This window comes from Gobio gobio (genome assembly GCF_949357685.1).
Source record: "Gobio gobio genome assembly, chromosome: 20".
In the NCBI taxonomy this organism is placed as follows: domain Eukaryota; kingdom Metazoa; phylum Chordata; class Actinopteri; order Cypriniformes; family Gobionidae; genus Gobio; species Gobio gobio.
The window spans coordinates 3,333,544-3,354,005 of record NC_137113.1 but is presented as its reverse complement, the minus strand read 5'-3'; the positions used below and the strand labels follow the sequence as shown (position 1 = coordinate 3,354,005).

Sequence of the window (20,462 nt, the reverse complement as noted above, 5' to 3'; positions counted from 1 at the left end):
TCCATCTGTCTATCTATCATCCGTCCAGCCATCCATCCATCATCTATCAATCCATTCATCATCCATCAAATCTGTCCGTCCATCCATCTATCTATCATCCGACCAGCCATCCATCCATCTATCAATCCATTCATCATCCATCAAATCTGTCTGTCCATCTGTCTATCTATCATCCGTCCAGCCATCCATCCATTCATCTATCCATCCATCCATCCATCCATCCATCCATCCATCCATCCATCTATCTGTCTGTCCATCCGTCTATCTGTCCGTCCATCCGTCTATCTATCATCCGTCCAGCCATCCATCCATCCATCTATCCAGCCATCCATCCATCTATCTGTCTGTCCATCTGTCTATCTGTCCGTCCATCTGTCTATCTATCATCCGTCCAGCCATCCATCCATCTATCTGTCCATCCGTCTATCTGTCCGTCCATCCGTCTATCTATCATCCGTCCAGCCATCCATCCATCCATCTATCCATCCATCCATCCATCTATCTATCTGTCCATCCGTCTATCTGTCTGTCCATCCGTCTATCTGTCCGTCCATCTGTCTATCTATCATCCGTCCGTCCAGCCATCCATCCATCCATCCATCCATCCATCTATCTGTCTGTCCATCCATCCATCTATCCATCCATCCATCCATCTATCTGTCTGTCCGTCCATCCGTCTATCTATCATCCGTCCAGCCACCCATCCATCCATCCATCCATCCATCTATCTGTCCATCCGTCTATCTGTCCGTCCATCCGTCCAGCCATCCATCTATCCATCCATCCATCCACCCGTCCGTCCATCCATCCATCCATCCATCCATCCATCCATCCATCCATCCATCTATCTATCTATCTATCTATCTATCTATCTATCTATCTATCTATCTATCTATCTATCTATCTATCTATCTATCCATCCATCCATCCATCCATCCATCCATCCATCCGTCCATCCATCCATCCATGTATAAAACCATGCAAATCATCAGCTAAATTAGCCTGAATTGGTAAGATAGCTAGTTTTATCCAAAATGGTAGCTGTGGGGCAAAGTGAGCCGAATGCTATGGGGTAGGGCTGCACGATTAACCTTTATCGCATCGATATTGAGGTTTTAACTAGGGCTGTGCAATTAATCGAATTTCGATTTCGATTTTGCCTCCCAACGATCACCAAAATAGTACAATCGAGAAAAAATGATTATTTTGCCTTGCGTTCTGAATGAAACGCGCACGCGCACATCCGCCCCTCCCGAAGCCACAATCTCTCTCAGATCGGGAGTCTCGTGTGCATATCATCCGCTGGAATTTAAAAACTCGGCGCGAGTAAAGATGGCAGAAGGAGGGCAGTTACAGCAGTGTTTGGTGAGCAAAAAAGGCAAAACCAACTCCGTTGTCTGGGAACAGTTTGGCTTTGAGGAATCAGACGATAGCAGAAATATGCTGCGTGCAAGATCTGCTACATGGTAGTGGCTGCAACGCAAGGGAACATCACGAATTTGTTTAACCACTTGAAAATTAAACAGAGTGACCTATGACAATCTAATAAAGAAACAAAAACTGACGAGAGCAGGGATGCTGTGTAAACGTCCTTTTTTTCCTTCATATTTTTCAAATAATTCTCTCTTTGTAAACTTTGTTCAATGCATGCGAGATTGCGAGTGCTGCCATATTTTCGAATATGACCAGTCGTTTTCACCGTCATCACCCGGGTTTAGTGCTTTAGGGTTTAGGTTTAGAATGAGAAGCCGCGCGCGCTGTGAGAAAATGTGTCTCTGTGCTCTCATCCGAGAGCGCGCACACGTCTCTCAGCGCGCAAATATTGAGTTCTCTTTCAAGTCTTGCTCTTAAACGGACAAACTCACACAAAACGTATGTCAACATGTCCATCTTGATGAGTATCCTAGCAGACATAGTCTGAATATGCCTTAAGTGAACTTTATACAGTCGATAAAGAAGACGCGAGGTCTTAAAGGGGCAGTAGCCTTTACTGCTGTCTGTTTAATGTCAAACAACAAAAGACAAGGACATCACTCACCGCTCTTGATTGAATAGCTTTTTTTTTTTAGCAAGTTTAATAGGATTAATGTTTAATTTATGCACTCAAATATGCAATGTTATTTTACATTTGATACATTTCTGTACCTGAAAACTAATGTTAGACGTACATGAAAAGCATATCTAGCCGAACCATATTGTTGATCTTATTTATTTGTGGTTATCATTTTTACGTGAATACTTTTATACTTTGATTCGAATATATGTTATATTATTTATTTTAATAGTTCAAAAAGTACAACAAATGTTACAATTTCAATTAAATTGTTGAAAGGTGTATTTTTAATAAATACAACACATTCCCAAAGTCATGTGAAATAATCGTGTTACATAATCGTGATTTCAATATTGACCAAAATAATCGTGATTATGATTTTTTCCATAATCGAGCAGCCCTAGTTTTAACTCCCGCAATAACCTAACCTCAGGAGTCGGAGGTTTTTTCCCCCGCCTCTGACATTTGAGTGACAAACCTATTAGCCAATCAAAATGGTCGAATCTCGCGTTCGTGGCTTGCTGGCCAATTAGAAATGGCAATGGAAACAAGGTTGTATGATGCGATGCACCGGGCGTGGCAGGCGGCTTTCTGTCAGCAGCAAAGCAGCTAACACATAACGTGTCGTGTAAGTTACCTCGAATTGTGCCAATAGAAAAAGCTTGTAACTAGGGTAGGTAGATAATGGGTAAATAGGTAGATAATATACTATCTTTACATAAATAGCTACTATTCTCTTAAAACTATAATTTCGTTATTTTTACTAACCCAAATAATGATTAATCCGCTAGTTTGCACGTGAGGGGGAAAAATAGGTTCCTTCCACTTAAGAGTTGAGCTCTTTTTATTTTAATATATCTCTTTACATAAATTCTATTTTCTACTTTTTAAAAAATTACTTCGTTATTTTACCAACCCAGTGTTTTGTATGTGAATGCTGTTTGACGTGAATATTACCACAGGAGTGAAGCACAAAGCTTAGCCTAGAAAGGATATAATGGTCAGAGAGCACTTTTTCATTCTGTTTTGCGATCTGGATCTGGATCACTCGACTTTCCGTGAATTTTAACAATAGGCCTAGTCCATTTTATCCCAATGGACATGGACATCTAGTTTCTTTTCCCAAATCTTCACTCGCGTCGCACCCATGTTAACAGGGGATTATAAACGTTTCTTCCTTTCGTTTGCTTATAATTAAGTCTATTATAACTATTCACATCCTTTACTGTGGTAAAGTATAAAAAACACTGTAGGACGAATACCTTATTACTTCAAATTTTATTTAACACAGTTTGTTATTAAACTTGGTAAGGCGCGTCAAGTTTGGTTTATTTGAATAGCGCATTTCACACACACACACACACACACACACACACACACACACACACACACGCGCGCCGGTGATTTTAGTTTCGTTTTCTCTGGCAGTGAATAATCAAAGATTGCCTAAATGTCTTGACCCCGTGGAAGATAAAATCCGCTCTTCAGACCTTTTACAACAAGTGTTGCTTTGCAACATCAGTAGAACATATGAAGACGAAGATATTCGAAAAAGTGTCTATCCAGCTTGTGTCCCATTCCTCTCAAAACGCAGAGCGGTAGGCCTATATGACGCATCTTTGCGGGGAAATAGTATGAATCAAATATTTTTCTAACTAATATTTAATTCTCTTATATTCTTGAGGTTACCATTATTTACTGAAAATCGTTTAAATGTTTTATAGGCTGTGTTGTTTCACTGACGGAAGTGCTTAAATAAACAGGCATTATGGATGTTTCAGCCTCAAATGATTTCAAAATGTAGGCTATATATCTGGCATAGACTACAGTATTTAAAATTGCATATATGCATTAGTTACATTCTCAATTTAATTTACGGAGCAATCCCTGCTAAGTTTTTAGTTTAACTAATACTAGAAGAGGATTTGTGTGTGTCGGCACTCACAACAGACTCGCAACGGGGGCGTGGCATCACGATGGTTGCGCTCCATCGTGATGTCGGTCAGCCATCCATCGGCACAACCCTACTTGTAACTGCGCAGAAATGGCCGAAGGCACTTCTTCGGTGACGGGAGAGGAAGCGGAGCACTTGGTTAACAAGAAGGGTGGTTCAGCTGTTTGGACTTATTTTGGATTCGCGAAGAACAACGTGGAGCAAAAGAGTGCTAAATGTAAAATATGTCGACGTGCCGTGGCCAGATCCAGAGGAAACACTACCAATCTATACCAGCATCTTAAAAATGTTGGTGTTTTATAGTAAAAAACCTTTAATGTAGCACTCTGACACAGTTTCTGATTTTGCACTTTCTTATCTTGCAGAAGGCTGGATAAGGTGTTGTTTTTAATTGTCATTGTCATTTATTTTAAAATGTCTGCAATATAACAGTTTCATGTTCAGTAAATTGCAGTGGACTACAAAATTATTTTGTTTTTCTAATTGTAAATCTAAATCTAATAAGAATTCATTTTCTATTTTTCAGTGTTTAAGATTGTTAAATTTAAAAACAAAATAAATGACCAAGTGGTTAAGTTAATTTCCATTATGTCGTCTTTTTCTTTGGTATTTAGGTTCAGGTATTTAATAATCACGAAGCATCAAACAATCTCATTACCTCAATCACTATGTATGTAGTTTATTTAACCCTCTGTGCCGTAAAAGTAACAACATATTTTATTCATAATTTTAGGTTTTATGCACTTAAAAGTATCGAACGCAAAAATCGAAAATCGCACCGCAATCGCAATATTTGTCAGAAAAACCGCAATTAGGTTTTTTCTCAAAATCGTGCAGCCCTACTATGGGGTAAATTGAGCCAGTGTTTTAACTTACCCCACCGTAAGGCACTGCAGTTGAGTTAAACCTCTGAAGTATAAACTCAATATAATGCTACACAACTGGTTTAGTTGATCATTTTCTTAAAAATAAATCAGTTTAAGTTTATTTGATTCAGACTCAATTAGATGGTCCGTTTACACCCAGATGGTGCAAGATGACTCGGGTCAATATACCCCTAACCTGGGGTAAATTGAGCCACGGACCCTTTGTCATAGATGCATTCTGATCACATAAGTTTTAAAAAAAATGGCTCATCTTATCCCACTCTCCCCTACATGAAAATGTCCCACTGTATCTGAAATGTCCCGACTGCTCCTGGTTTCTCCTGATGAGAGCAGACGCTCAGCACAGATCGAATCAAAGCCATCTCTCCTGGCGATTGGTAACATGATTAGATCTCGTGTTTTAATTGAGTCAAAAGCAATCAGAGCATTTGATCATCAGTCTGAGCGGACAGAGAGAGAGAGAGAGAGAGAGAGAGAGAGAGAGAGAGAGAGAGAGAGAGGAAGAGCAAACAGAAGCAGGTCCAGACATGTGGAGTTGGGTTTGAATTCACACACTGTATGTTTGAGTGTTTGTCAAGGATCAGATCTATCTATCTATTCATTCATCCACCTATCTGTCCATCCATCCGTCTATCTATCTATCTATCTATCTATCTATCTATCTATCTATCTATCTATCTATCTATCTATCTATCTATCTGTCTGTCTGTCTGTCTGTCTGTCTGTCTGTCTGTCTGTCTGTCTGTCTGTCTGTCTGTCTGTCTGTCTGTCTATCTATCTATCTATATCTATCTATCTATCTATCTATCTATCTATCTATCTATCTATCTGTCTGTCTGTCTGTCTGTCTGTCTGTCTGTCTGTCTGTCTATCTATCTATCTATCTATCTATCTATCTATCTATCTATCTATCTATCTATTCATTCATCCAACTATCTGTCCATCCATCTGTCTATCTATCTATCCATCTTTCCATCTGTCAATCTATTTTTTACTGCAGGTAAAGGATTCACAGAGGATATAAGCCACCAAAGGGACCCGCGGTATAAATATTTTTAAACACTAATATCCTTTATGGACAATATTAACAAACATTATCAGAACTATTACATAATTCTTATTGCCATAAGACAACAACCATTATACATTTACATTTATTAATTTAGCAGATCGACACGATTACAGGAAGCAGTTCAGAGATCAGTTGTTCAGGTCTGACTCCAGCGCAAGCGACTGAACGCTCCTGCGATCATCAAAGGACCTGAGAGAGAACAGCGAGCTGTGAAACGCTCGTCTCAGAGCAGCTGCAGGGCAGAGAAACGCAACTCTATCCCGCTGTGTGTGCTGGGATCAGTTCCCGCGGGTCGGCTCTGTCACAGGCCTGAGCTGAAACTGAAGCGCGGCTGTAATTAAGAGACGTTTAACGTAAGCAATACTTCACAGGAGTCTCAGGTCACCTCAGCTTCACCTACAGCAGACGAGAACACCTCTGACCGTTACTCTGATAATCGAGAACAACACTGACCGTTACTCTGATAATCGAGAACAACTCTGACCGTTACTCTGATAATCGAGAACAACACTGACCATTACTCTGATAATCGAGAACAACACTGACCGTTACTCTGATAATCGAGAACAACTCTGACCGTTACTCTGATAATCGAGAACAACTCTGACCGTTACTCTGATAATCGAGAACAACTCTGACCGTTACTCTGATAATCGAGAACAACACTGACCATTACTCTGATAATCGAGAACAACACTGACCGTTACTCTGATAATCGAGAACAACTCTGACCGTTACTCTGATAATCGAGAACAACACTGACCATTACTCTGATAATCGAGAACAACTCTGACCGTTACTCTGATAATCGAGAACAACACTGACCATTACTCTGATAATCGAGAACAACACTGACCGTTACTCTGATAATCGAGAACAACACTGACCATTACTCTGATAATCGAGAACAACACTGACCGTTACTCTGATAATCGAGAACAACAACACTGACCGTTACTCTGATAATCGAGAACAACACTGACCGTTACTCTGATAATCGAGAACAGCTCTGACCGTTACTCTGATAATCAAGAACAGCTCTGACCGTTACTCTGATAATCGAGAACAACACTGACCGTTACTCTGATAATCGAGAACAACACTAACCGTTACTCTGATAATCGAGAACAACACTGACCGTTACTCTGATAATCGAGAACAACAACACTGACCATTACTCTGATAATCGAGAACAGCTCTGACCGTTACTCTGATAATCGAGAACAGCTCTGACCGTTACTCTGATAATCAAGAACAGCTCTGACCGTTACTCTGATAATCGAGAACAGCTCTGACCGTTACTCTGATAATCGAGAACAGCTCTGACCGTTACTCTAATAATCGAGAACAACACTGACCGTTACTCTGATAATCGAGAACAGCTCTGACCGTTACTCTGATAATCGAGAACAGCTCTGACTGTTACTCTAATAATCGAGAACAACACTGACCGTTACTCTGATAATCGAGAACAACACTGACCGTTACTCTAATAATCGAGAACAGCTCTGACCGTTACTCTGATAATCGAGAACAGCTCTGACCGTTACTCTAATAATCGAGAACAACACTGACCGTTACTCTAATAATCGAGAACAACACTGACCGTTACTCTGATAATCGAGAACAACACTGACCGTTACTTTGATAATCGAGAACAGCTCTGACCGTTACTCTGATAATCGAGAACAGCTCTGACCGTTACTCAGATAATCAAGAACAGCTCTGACCGTTACTCTGATAATCGAGAACAACAACACTGACCGTTACTCTGATAAGCAAGAACAGCTCTGACCGTTACTCTGATAATTCGAGAACAACACTGACCGTTACTCTGATAATCGAGAACAACACTGAACGTTACTCTGATAATCGAGAACAACACTGACCGTTACTCTGATAATCGAGAACAACAACACTGACCGTTACTCTGATAATCGAGAACAGCTCTGACCGTTACTCTGATAATCGAGAACAACACCGACCGTTACTCTGATAATCGAGAACAACACTGACCGTTACTCTGATAATCGAGAACAACACTGACGTTACTCTGATAATCGAGAACAACAACACTGACCGTTACTCTGATAATCGAGAACAACAACACTGACCGTTACTCTGATAATCGAGAACAACAACACTGACCGTTACTCTGATAATCGAGAACAACACTGACCGTTACTCTGATAATCGAGAACAACAACACTGACCGTTACTCTGATAATCGAGAACAGCTCTGACCGTTACTCTGATAATCGAGAACAGCTCTGACCATTACTCTGATAATCGAGAACAGCTCTGACCATTACTCTGATAATCGAGAACAGCTCTGACCGTTACTCTGATAATCGAGAACAACACTGACCGTTACTCTAATAATCGAGAACAACACTGACCGTTACTCTGATAATCGAGAACAGCTCTGACCGTTACTCTGATAATCGAGAACAGCTCTGACCATTACTCTGATAATCGAGAACAGCTCTGACCGTTACTCTGATAATCGAGAACAACACTGACCGTTACTCTAATAATCGAGAACACCACTGACCGTTACTCTAATAATCGAGAACACCACTGACCGTTACTCTAATAATCGAGAACAACACTGACCGTTACTCTGATATTCGAGAACACCACTGACCGTTACTCTAATAATCGAGAACAACACTGACCGTTACTCTAATAATCGAGAACACCACTGACCGTTACTCTGATAATTGAGAACAGCTCTGACCGTTACTCTGATAATCGAGAACAACACTGACCGTTACTCTAATAATCGAGAACAACACTGACCGTTACTCTGATAATCGAGAACAACACTGACGTTACTCTGATAATCGAGAACAACAACACTGACCGTTACTCTGATAATCGAGAACAACAACACTGACCGTTACTCTGATAATCGAGAACAACAACACTGACCGTTACTCTGATAATCGAGAACAACACTGACCGTTACTCTGATAATCGAGAACAACAACACTGACCGTTACTCTGATAATCGAGAACAGCTCTGACCGTTACTCTGATAATCGAGAACAGCTCTGACCATTACTCTGATAATCGAGAACAGCTCTGACCATTACTCTGATAATCGAGAACAGCTCTGACCGTTACTCTGATAATCGAGAACAACACTGACCGTTACTCTAATAATCGAGAACAACACTGACCGTTACTCTGATAATCGAGAACAGCTCTGACCGTTACTCTGATAATCGAGAACAGCTCTGACCATTACTCTGATAATCGAGAACAGCTCTGACCGTTACTCTGATAATCGAGAACAACACTGACCGTTACTCTAATAATCGAGAACACCACTGACCGTTACTCTAATAATCGAGAACACCACTGACCGTTACTCTAATAATCGAGAACAACACTGACCGTTACTCTGATATTCGAGAACACCACTGACCGTTACTCTAATAATCGAGAACACCACTGACCGTTACTCTAATAATCGAGAACACCACTGACCGTTACTCTGATAATCGAGAACAGCTCTGACCGTTACTCTGATAATCGAGAACAACACTGACCGTTACTCTAATAATCGAGAACAACACTGACCGTTACTCTGATAATCGAGAACAACACTGACCGTTACTCTGATAATCGAGAACACCACTGACCGTTACTCTGATAATCGAGAACAACACTGACCGTTACTCTGATAATCGAGAACAACACTGACCGTTACTCTGATAATCGAGAACAACACTGACCGTTACTCTGATAATCGAGAACAACAACACTGACCGTTACTCTGATAATCGAGAACAACACTGACCGTTACTCTGATAATCGAGAACAACACTGACCGTTACTCTGATAATCGAGAACAACAACACTGACCGTTACTCTGATAATCGAGAACAACACTGACCGTTACTCTGATAATCAAGAACAACACTGACCGTTACTCTGATAATCGAGAACAACAACACTGACCGTTACTCTGATAATCGAAAACAGCTCTGACCGTTACTCTGATAATCGAGAACAACACTGACCATTACTCTGATAATCGAGAACAACACTGACCGTTACTCTGATAATCGAGAACAACACCGGCCGTTACTCTGATAATCGAGAACAACACTGACCGTTACTCTGATAATCGAGAACAACACTGACCGTTACTCTGATAATCGAGAACAACAACACTGACAGTTACTCTGATAATCGAGAACAGCTCTGACCGTTACTCTGATAATCGAGAACAACAACACTGACCGTTACTCTTATAATCGAGAACAACAACACTGACCGTTACTCTGATAATCGAGAACAGCTCTGACCGCTACTCTGATAATCGAGAACAACACTGACCGTTACTCTGATAATCGAGAACAACACTGACCGTTACTCTGATAATCGAGAACAACACTGACCGTTACTCTGATAATCGAGAACAACACTGACCGCTACTCTGATAATCGAGAACAACACTGACCGTTACTCTGATAATCGAGAACAACACTGACCGTTACTCTGATAATCGAGAACAACACTGACCGTTACTCTGATAATCGAGAACAACACTGACCGTTACTCTGATAATCTAGAACAACAACACTGACCGTTACTCTGAAAATCGAGAACAACAACACTGACCGTTAATCTGATAATCGAGAACAGCTCTGACCGTTACTCTGATAATTCGAGAACAACACCGACCGTTACTCTGATAATCGAGAACAACACTGACCGTTACTCTGATAATCGAGAACAACACTGACCGTTACTCTGATAATCGAGAACAACAACACTGACCGTTACTCTGATAATCGAGAACAGCTCTGACCGTTACTCTGATAATCGAGAACAGCTCTGACCATTACTCTGATAATCGAGAACAGCTCTGACCATTACTCTGATAATCGAGAACAGCTCTGACCGTTACTCTGATAATCGAGAACAACACTGACCGTTACTCTAATAATCGAGAACAACACTGACCGTTACTCTGATAATCGAGAACAGCTCTGACCGTTACTCTGATAATCGAGAACAGCTCTGACCATTACTCTGATAATCGAGAACAGCTCTGACCGTTACTCTGATAATCGAGAACAACATTGACCGTTACTCTAATAATCGAGAACACCACTGACCGTTACTCTAATAATCGAGAACACCACTGACCGTTACTCTAATAATCGAGAACAACACTGACCGTTACTCTGATATTCGAGAACACCACTGACCGTTACTCTAATAATCGAGAACACCACTGACCGTTACTCTAATAATCGAGAACACCACTTACCGTTATTCTGATAATCGAGAACAGCTCTGACCGTTACTCTGATAATCGAGAACAAAACACACACCGTTACTCTAATAATCGAGAACAACACTGACCGTTACTCTGATAATCGAGAACAACACTGACCGTTACTCTGATAATCGAGAACACCACTGACCGTTACTCTGATAATCGAGAACAACACTGACCGTTACTCTGATAATCGAGAACAACACTGACCGTTACTCTGATAATCGAGAACAACACTGACCGTTACTCTGATAATCGAGAACAACAACACTGACCGTTACTCTGATAATCGAGAACAACACTGACCGTTACTCTGATAATCGAGAACACTGACAGTTACTCTGATAATCGAGAACAACAACACTGACCGTTACTCTGATAATCGAGAACAACACTGACCGTTACTCTGATAATCGAGAACAACACTGACCGTTACTCTGATAATCGAGAACAACACTGACCGTTACTCTGATAATCGAGAACAACAACACTGACAGTTACTCTGATAATCGAAAACAGCTCTGACCGTTACTCTGATAATCGAGAACAACACTGACCATTACTCTGATAATCGAGAACAACACTGACCGTTACTCTGATAATCGAGAACAACACCGGCCGTTACTCTGATAATCGAGAACAACACTGACCGTTTCTCTGATAATCGAGAACAACACTGACCGTTACTCTGATAATCGAGAACAACAACACTGACCGTTACTCTGATAATCGAGAACAGCTCTGACCGTTACTCTGATAATCGAGAACAACAACACTGACCGTTACTCTTATAATCGAGAACAACAACACTGACCGTTACTCTGATAATCGAGAACAGCTCTGACCGCTACTCTGATAATCGAGAACAACACTGACCGTTACTCTGATAATCGAGAACAACACGGACCGTTACTCTGATAATCGAGAACAACACTGACCGTTACTCTGATAATCGAGAACAACACTGACCGTTACTCTGATAATCGAGAACAACACTGACCGTTACTCTGATAATCGAGAACAACACTGACCGTTACTCTGATAATCGAGAACAACACTGACCGTTACTCTGATAATCGAGAACAACACTGACCGTTACTCTGATAATCTAGAACAACAACACTGAACGTTACTCTGAAAATCGAGAACAACAACACTGACCGTTACTCTGATAATCGAGAACAGCTCTGACCGTTACTCTGATAATTCGAGAACAACACCGACCGTTACTCTGATAATCGAGAACAACACTGACCGTTACTCTGATAATCGAGAACAACACTGACCGTTACTCTGATAATCGAGAACAACAACACTGACCGTTAATCTGATAATCGAGAACAACACTGACCGTTACTCTGATAATCGAGAACAACAACACTGACCGTTACTCTGATAATCGAGAACAGCTCTGACCGTTACTCTGATAATCGAGAACAGCTCTGACGTTACTCTGATAATCGAGAACAACACTGACCGCTACTCTGATAATCGAGAACAACACTGACCGCTACTCTGATAATCGAGAACAACACTGACCGTTACTCTGATAATCGAGAACAGCTCTGACCGTTACTCTGATAATCGAGAACAACACTGACCGTTACTCTGATAATCGAGAACAACACTGACCATTACTCTGATAATCGAGAACAACACTGACCGTTACTCTGATAATCGAGAACAACACTGACCGTTACTCTGATAATCGAGAACAACAACACTGACCGTTACTCTGATAATCGAGAACAGCTCTGACCGTTACTCTGATAATCGAGAACAACACTGACCGCTACTCTGATAATCGAGAACAACACTGACCGCTACTCTGATAATCGAGAACAACACTGACCGTTACTTTGATAATCGAGAACAACACTGACCGTTACTCTGATAATCGAGAACAACACTGACCGTTACTCTGATAATCGAGAACAGCTCTGACCGTTACTCTGATAATCGAGAACAACACTGACCGTTACTCTGATAATCGAGAACAACACTGACCGCTACTCTGATAATCGAGAACAACACTGACCGTTACTTTGATAATCGAGAACAACACTGACCGTTACTCTGATAATTGAGAACAACACTGACCGTTACTCTGATAATCGAGAACAGCTCTGACCGTTACTCTGATAATCGAGAAATGGAAGCTTCAGCTTAAGTTCTGCCAGGAAGACTTAATCACTTCGTCACTTATTAACTTCATCTCTATCCAATCACGTCTTCATATTTTCTGTATAAAGGTCGTACTTACACATGTTTGAGTTCGCAGATGGCGATGCGACAACAACCTCCACCCTCCCCACCACCACCAGGATGGTTCCGTCCATACCTCAAAAGGGGGATCGGCTGCGCCCCTGCCTTCATCTTCAGGCAGGGATATGCTGATCCGCTACCCTCGGATTACTAACTATGGACGGGGCCTATGCCAAAACTTTATTATGCTTGCTGGGCTGTTAATAAATGTATGCTTCATTCATCATCCTATCTCTGAGTCTTTCTGGTAGAACAACACTGACCGTTACTCTGATAATCGAGAACAACACTGACCGTTCCTCTGATAATCAAGAACAGCTCTGACCGTTACTCTGATAATCGAGAACAACACTGACCGTTACTCTGATAATCGAGAACAACACTGACCGTTACTCTGATAATCGAGAACAACACTGACCGTTACTCTGATAATCAAGAACAACAACACTGACCGTTACTCTGATAATCAAGAACAACAACAACACTGACCGTTACTCTGATAATCAAGAACAGCTCTGACCGTTACTCTGATAATCGAGAACAACACTGACCGTTACTCTAATAATCAAGAACAGCTCTGACCGTTACTCTGATAATCGAGAACAACACTGACCGTTACTCTAATAATCGAGAACACCACTGACCGTTACTCTGATAATCGAGAACAACACTGACCGTTACTCTGATAATCAAGAACAGCTCTGACCGTTACTCTGATAATCGAGAACAACACTGACCGCTACTCTGATAATCGAGAACAACACTGACCGTTACTCTAATAATCGAGAACACCACTGACCGTTACTCTGATAATCGAGAACAACACTGACCGTTACTCTGATAATCGAGAACAGGTCTGACCGTTACTCTGATAATCGAGAACAACACTGACCGTTACTCTGATAATCGAGAACAACACTGACCGTTACTCTGATAATCGAGAACAACACTGACCGTTACTCTGATAATCGAGAACAGCTCTGACCGTTACTCTGATAATCGAGAACAACACTGACCGTTACTCTGATAATCGAGAACAGCTCTGACCGTTACTCTGATAATCGAGAACAACACTGACCGTTACTCTGATAATCGAGAACAACACTGACCGCTACTCTGATAATCGAGAACAACACTGACCGCTACTCTGATAATCGAGAACAACACTGACCGTTACTCTGATAATCGAGAACAACACTGACCGTTACTCTGATAATCGAGAACAGCTCTGACCGTTACTCTGATAATCGAGAACAGCTCTGACCATTACTCTGATAATCGAGAACAGCTCTGACCGTTACTCTGATAATCGAGAACAACACTGACCGTTACTCTGATAATCGAGAACAGCTCTGACCGTTACTCTGATAATCGAGAACAACACTGACCGTTACTCTGATAATCGAGAACAACACTGACCGTTACTCTGATAATCGAGAACAACACTGACCGTTACTCTGATAATCGAGAACAGCTCTGACCGTTACTCTGATAATCGAGAACAACACTGACCGCTACTCTGATAATCGAGAACAGCTCTGACCGTTACTCTGATAATCGAGAATAACACTGACCGTTACTCTGATAATCGAGAACAACACTGACCGTTACTCTGATAATCGAGAACAACACTGACCGCTACTCTGATAATTGAGAACAACACTGACCGTTACTCTGATAATCGAGAACAGCTCTGACCGTTACTCTGATAATCGAGAACAACACTGACCGTTACTCTGATAATCGAGAACAACACTGACCGTTACTCTGATAATCGAGAACAGCACTGACCGTTACTCTGATAATCGAGAACCACATTGACCATTACTCTGATTATCGAGAACAACACTGACCGTTACTCCGATAATCGAGAACAGCTCTGACCGTTACTCTGATAATCGAGAACCACATTGACCATTACTCTGATTATCGAGAACAACACTGACCGTTACTCCGATAATCGAGAACAGCACTGACCGTTACTCTGATAATCGAGAACCACATTGACCATTACTCTGATTATCGAGAACAACACTGACCGTTACTCTGATAATCGAGAACAACACTGACCGTTACTCTGATAATCGAGAACCACATTGACCATTACTCTGATTATCGAGAACAACACTGACCGTTACTCTGATAATCGAGAACAACACTGACCGTTACTCTGATAATCGAGAACAACACTGACCGTTATTCTGATAATCGAGAACAGCTCTGACCGTTACTCTGATAATCGAGAACAACACTGACCGTTACTCTGATAATCGAGAACAGCTCTGACCGTTACTCTGATAATCGAGAACAACACTGACCGTTACTCTGATAATCGAGAACAACACTGACCGCTACTCTGATAATCGAGAACAACACTGACCGCTACTCTGATAATCGAGAACAACACTGACCGTTACTCTGATAATCGAGAACAACACTGACCGTTACTCTGATAATCGAGAACAGCTCTGACCGTTACTCTGATAATCGAGAACAGCTCTGACCGTTACTCTGATAATCGAGAACAGCTCTGACCGTTACTCTGATAATCGAGAACAACACTGACCGTTACTCTGATAATCGAGAACAGCTCTGACCGTTACTCTGATAATCGAGAACAACACTGACCGTTACTCTGATAATCGAGAACAACACTGACCGTTACTCTGATAATCGAGAACAACACTGACCGTTACTCTGATAATCGAGAACAGCTCTGACCGTTACTCTGATAATCGAGAACAACACTGACCGCTACTCTGATAATCGAGAACAGCTCTGACCGTTACTCTGATAATCGAGAATAACACTGACCATTACTCTGATAATCGAGAACAACACTGACCGTTACTCTGATAATCGAGAACAACACTGACCGCTACTCTGATAATTGAGAACAACACTGACCGTTACTCTGATAATCGAGAACAGCTCTGACCGTTACTCTGATAATCGAGAACAACACTGACCGTTACTCTGATAATCGAGAACAACACTGACCGTTACTCTGATAATCGAGAACAGCACTGACCGTTACTCTGATAATCGAGAACCACATTGACCATTACTCTGATTATCGAGAACAACACTGACCGTTACTCCGATAATCGAGAACAGCTCTGACCTTTACTCTGATAATCGAGAACCACATTGACCATTACTCTGATTATCGAGAACAACACTGACCGTTACTCCGATAATCGAGAACAGCTCTGACCGTTACTCTGATAATCGAGAACCACATTGACCATTACTCTGATTATCGAGAACAACACTGACCGTTACTCCGATAATCGAGAACAGCACTGACCGTTACTCTGATAATCGAGAACCACATTGACCATTACTCTGATTATCGAGAACAACACTGACCGTTACTCTGATAATCGAGAACAACACTGACCGTTACTCTGATAATCGAGAACCACATTGACCATTACTCTGATTATCGAGAACAACACTGACCGTTACTCTGATAATCGAGAACAACACTGACCGCTACTCTGATAATCGAGAACAACACTGACCGTTACTCTGATAATCGAGAACAGCTCTGACCGTTACTCTGATAATCGAGAACAACACTGACCGCTACTCTGATAATCGAGAACACCACTGACCGTTACTCTGATAATCGAGAACAACACTGACCGTTACTCTGATAATCGAGAACAACACTGACCGTTACTCTGATAATCGAGAACAACACTGACCGTTACTCTGATAATCGAGAACAGCTCTGACCGTTACTCTGATAATCGAGAACAACACTGACCGTTACTCTAATAATCGAGAACAGCTCTGACCGTTACTCTGATAATCGAGAACAACACTGACCGCTACTCTGATAATCGAGAACACCACTGACCGTTACTCTGATAATCGAGAACAACACTGACCGTTACTCTGATAATCGAGAACAACACTGACCGTTACTCTGATAATCGAGAACAACACTGACCGTTACTCTGATAATCGAGAACAGCTCTGACGTTACTCTGATAATCGAGAACAACACTGACCGTTACTCTGATAATCGAGAACAGCTCTGACCGTTACTCTGATAATCGAGAACAACACTGACCGTTACTCTGATAATCGAGAACACCACTGACCGTTACTCTGATAATCGAGAACAACACTGACCGTTACTCTGATAATCGAGAACAACACTGACCGTTACTCTGATAATCAAGAACAACAACACTGACCGTTACTCTGATAATCAAGAACAACAACACTGACCGTTACTCTGATAATTGAGAACAACACTGACCGTTACTCTGATAATCAAGAACAACAACACTGACCGTTACTCTGATAATCAAGAACAGCTCTGACCGTTACTCTAATAATCAAGAACAGCTCTGACCGTTACTCTGATAATCGAGAACAACACTGACCGCTACTCTGATAATCGAGAACAACACTGACCGCTACTCTGATAATCGAGAACAACACTGACCGTTACTCTAATAATCGAGAACACCACTGACAGTTACTCTGATAATCGAGAACAACACTGACCGTTACTCTGATAATCGAGAACAACACTGACCGTTACTCTGATAATCAAGAACAACAACACTGACCGTTACTCTTATAATCAAGAACAACAACACTGACCGTTACTCTGATAATCAAGAACAACAACACTGACCGTTACTCTGATAATCAAGAACAGCTCTGACCGTTACTCTGATAATCGAGAACAACACTGACCGTTACTCTAATAATCGAGAACAGCTCTGACCGTTACTCTGATAATCGAGAACAACACTGACCGCTACTCTGATAATCGAGAACAACACTGACCGTTACTCTGATAATCAAGAACAGCTCTGACCGTTACTCTGATAATCGAGAATAACACTGACCGTTACTCTGATAATCGAGAACAACACTGACCGTTACTCTGATAATCGAGAACAACACTGACCGTTACTCTGATAATCGAGAACAACACTGACCGTTACTCTGATAATCAAGAACAGCTCTGACCGTTACTCTGATAATCGAGAATAACACTGACCGTTACTCTGATAATCGAGAATAACAATGACCGTTACTCTGATAATCGAGAACAACACTGACCGTTACTCTGATAATCGAGAACAACAACACTGACCGTTACTCTGATAATCGAGAACAGCTCTGACCGTTACTCTGATAATCGAGAACAACAACACTGACCGTTACTCTGATAATCGAGAACAGCTCTGACCGTTACTCTGATAATCGAGAACAACACTGACCGCTACTCTGATAATCGTCTGACCGCCGTTATTCTGATGATTAATCCAGTCATATGATGTTATTAGTGCTAATAAAAATAGACCCAAGTGAACAATAACCTTTAAAATACACTTTACAGCAGATCAGATCCCTGTTTAATACTGGCCACACAACATTTACATCCATCCGTCCATCCATCCATCCATCCATCCATCTATCTATCTATCCATCTATCCATCATCTGTCTATCCGTCCATCCATCATCTGTCTATCCGTCCATCCATCTATCCATGCATCTATTTATTCGTCCATCTATCTATCTATCCGTCCGTCCATCCATCTATCCATCTATTTATCTATCCGTCCATCCATCTATCCATCCGTCCATCTATCTATCCATTCATCTATCCGTCCATCCATCCATCCATCCATCCGTCCATCTATCTATCTATCCATCTATCCGTCTATCCATCTATCTATCCCTAATAATCCCTCATATTCTAATGCGTCTGCACCTGCTGTTTATCTGACCAATGAAATCCCTCATATTCTAATGCGTCTGCACCTGTTGTTTATCTGACCAATGAAATCCCTCATATTCTAATGCGTCTGCACCTGTTGTTTATCTGACCAATGAAATCTCTCATATTCTAATGCGTCTGCACCTGTTGTTTATCTGACCAATGAAATCCCTCATATTCTAATGCGTCTGCACCTGCTGTTTATCTGACCAATGAAATCCCTCATATGCTAATGCGTCTGCACCTGCTGTTTATCTGACCAATGAAATCCCTCATATTCTAATGCGTCTGCACCTGCTGTTTATCTGACCAATGAAATCCCTCATATTCTAATGCGTCTGCACCTGTTGTTTATCTGACCAATGAAATCCCTCATATTCTAATGCGTCTGCACCTGCTGTTTATCTGACCAATGAAATCCCTCATATTCTAATGCGTCTGCACCTGTTGTTTATCTGACCAATGAAATCCCTCATATTCTAATGCGTCTGCACCTGTTGTTTATCTGACCAATGAAATCTCTCATATTCTAATGCGTCTGCACCTGTTGTTTATCTGACCAATGAAATCCCTCATATTCTAATGCGTCTGCACCTGTTGTTTATCTGACCAATGAAATCTCTCATATTCTAATGCGTCTGCACCTGCTGTTTATCTGACCAATGAAATCCCTCATATTCTAATGCGTCTGCACCTGCTGTTTATCTGACCAATGAAATCCCTCATATGCTAATGCAGTCTGGGCACGCGTCTCCAGCCCTGACCTGATGCTCTGCTCCAGGTTTATAGTGCTCAGGACAATTAAACTCTGCGAGCCAGAGCACAGTCTCAAATGAAATCGCCAAATCCCCCATGATGCACTAATGAGGAAGAGGATAAGGCTCACTTTCCTGTGTTAACAGGTCTGTTTCAAACCGGACAGCATGTGTGTGTGTGTGTGTGTGTGTGTGTGTGTGTGTGTGTGTGTGTGTGTGTGTGTGTGTGTGTGTGTGTGTGTGTGTGTGTGTGTGTGTGTGTGTGTGTGTGTGTTTCTGATGCTGAAGAGGACGTGCTGTTCAGATGTGGAAGATCGGACAGATTAAAACACAAAGGATCAGGGCATAATTTACTCAAACAAGCTCAACTACTTGGGATCTAGAATGCACACATTGATCTGGATATTTGACTGTGCAAATA

The 20,462-nt window shown here is 41.5% G+C and overlaps 1 protein-coding gene across 1 annotated transcript in view; it reads right to left on the bottom strand.

Annotated features, from left to right (window-relative positions):
* The window catches only part of kcnma1b (potassium large conductance calcium-activated channel, subfamily M, alpha member 1b), a 195,746-nt gene that overhangs the window by 101,048 nt on the left and 74,236 nt on the right, over positions 1 to 20,462 (bottom strand).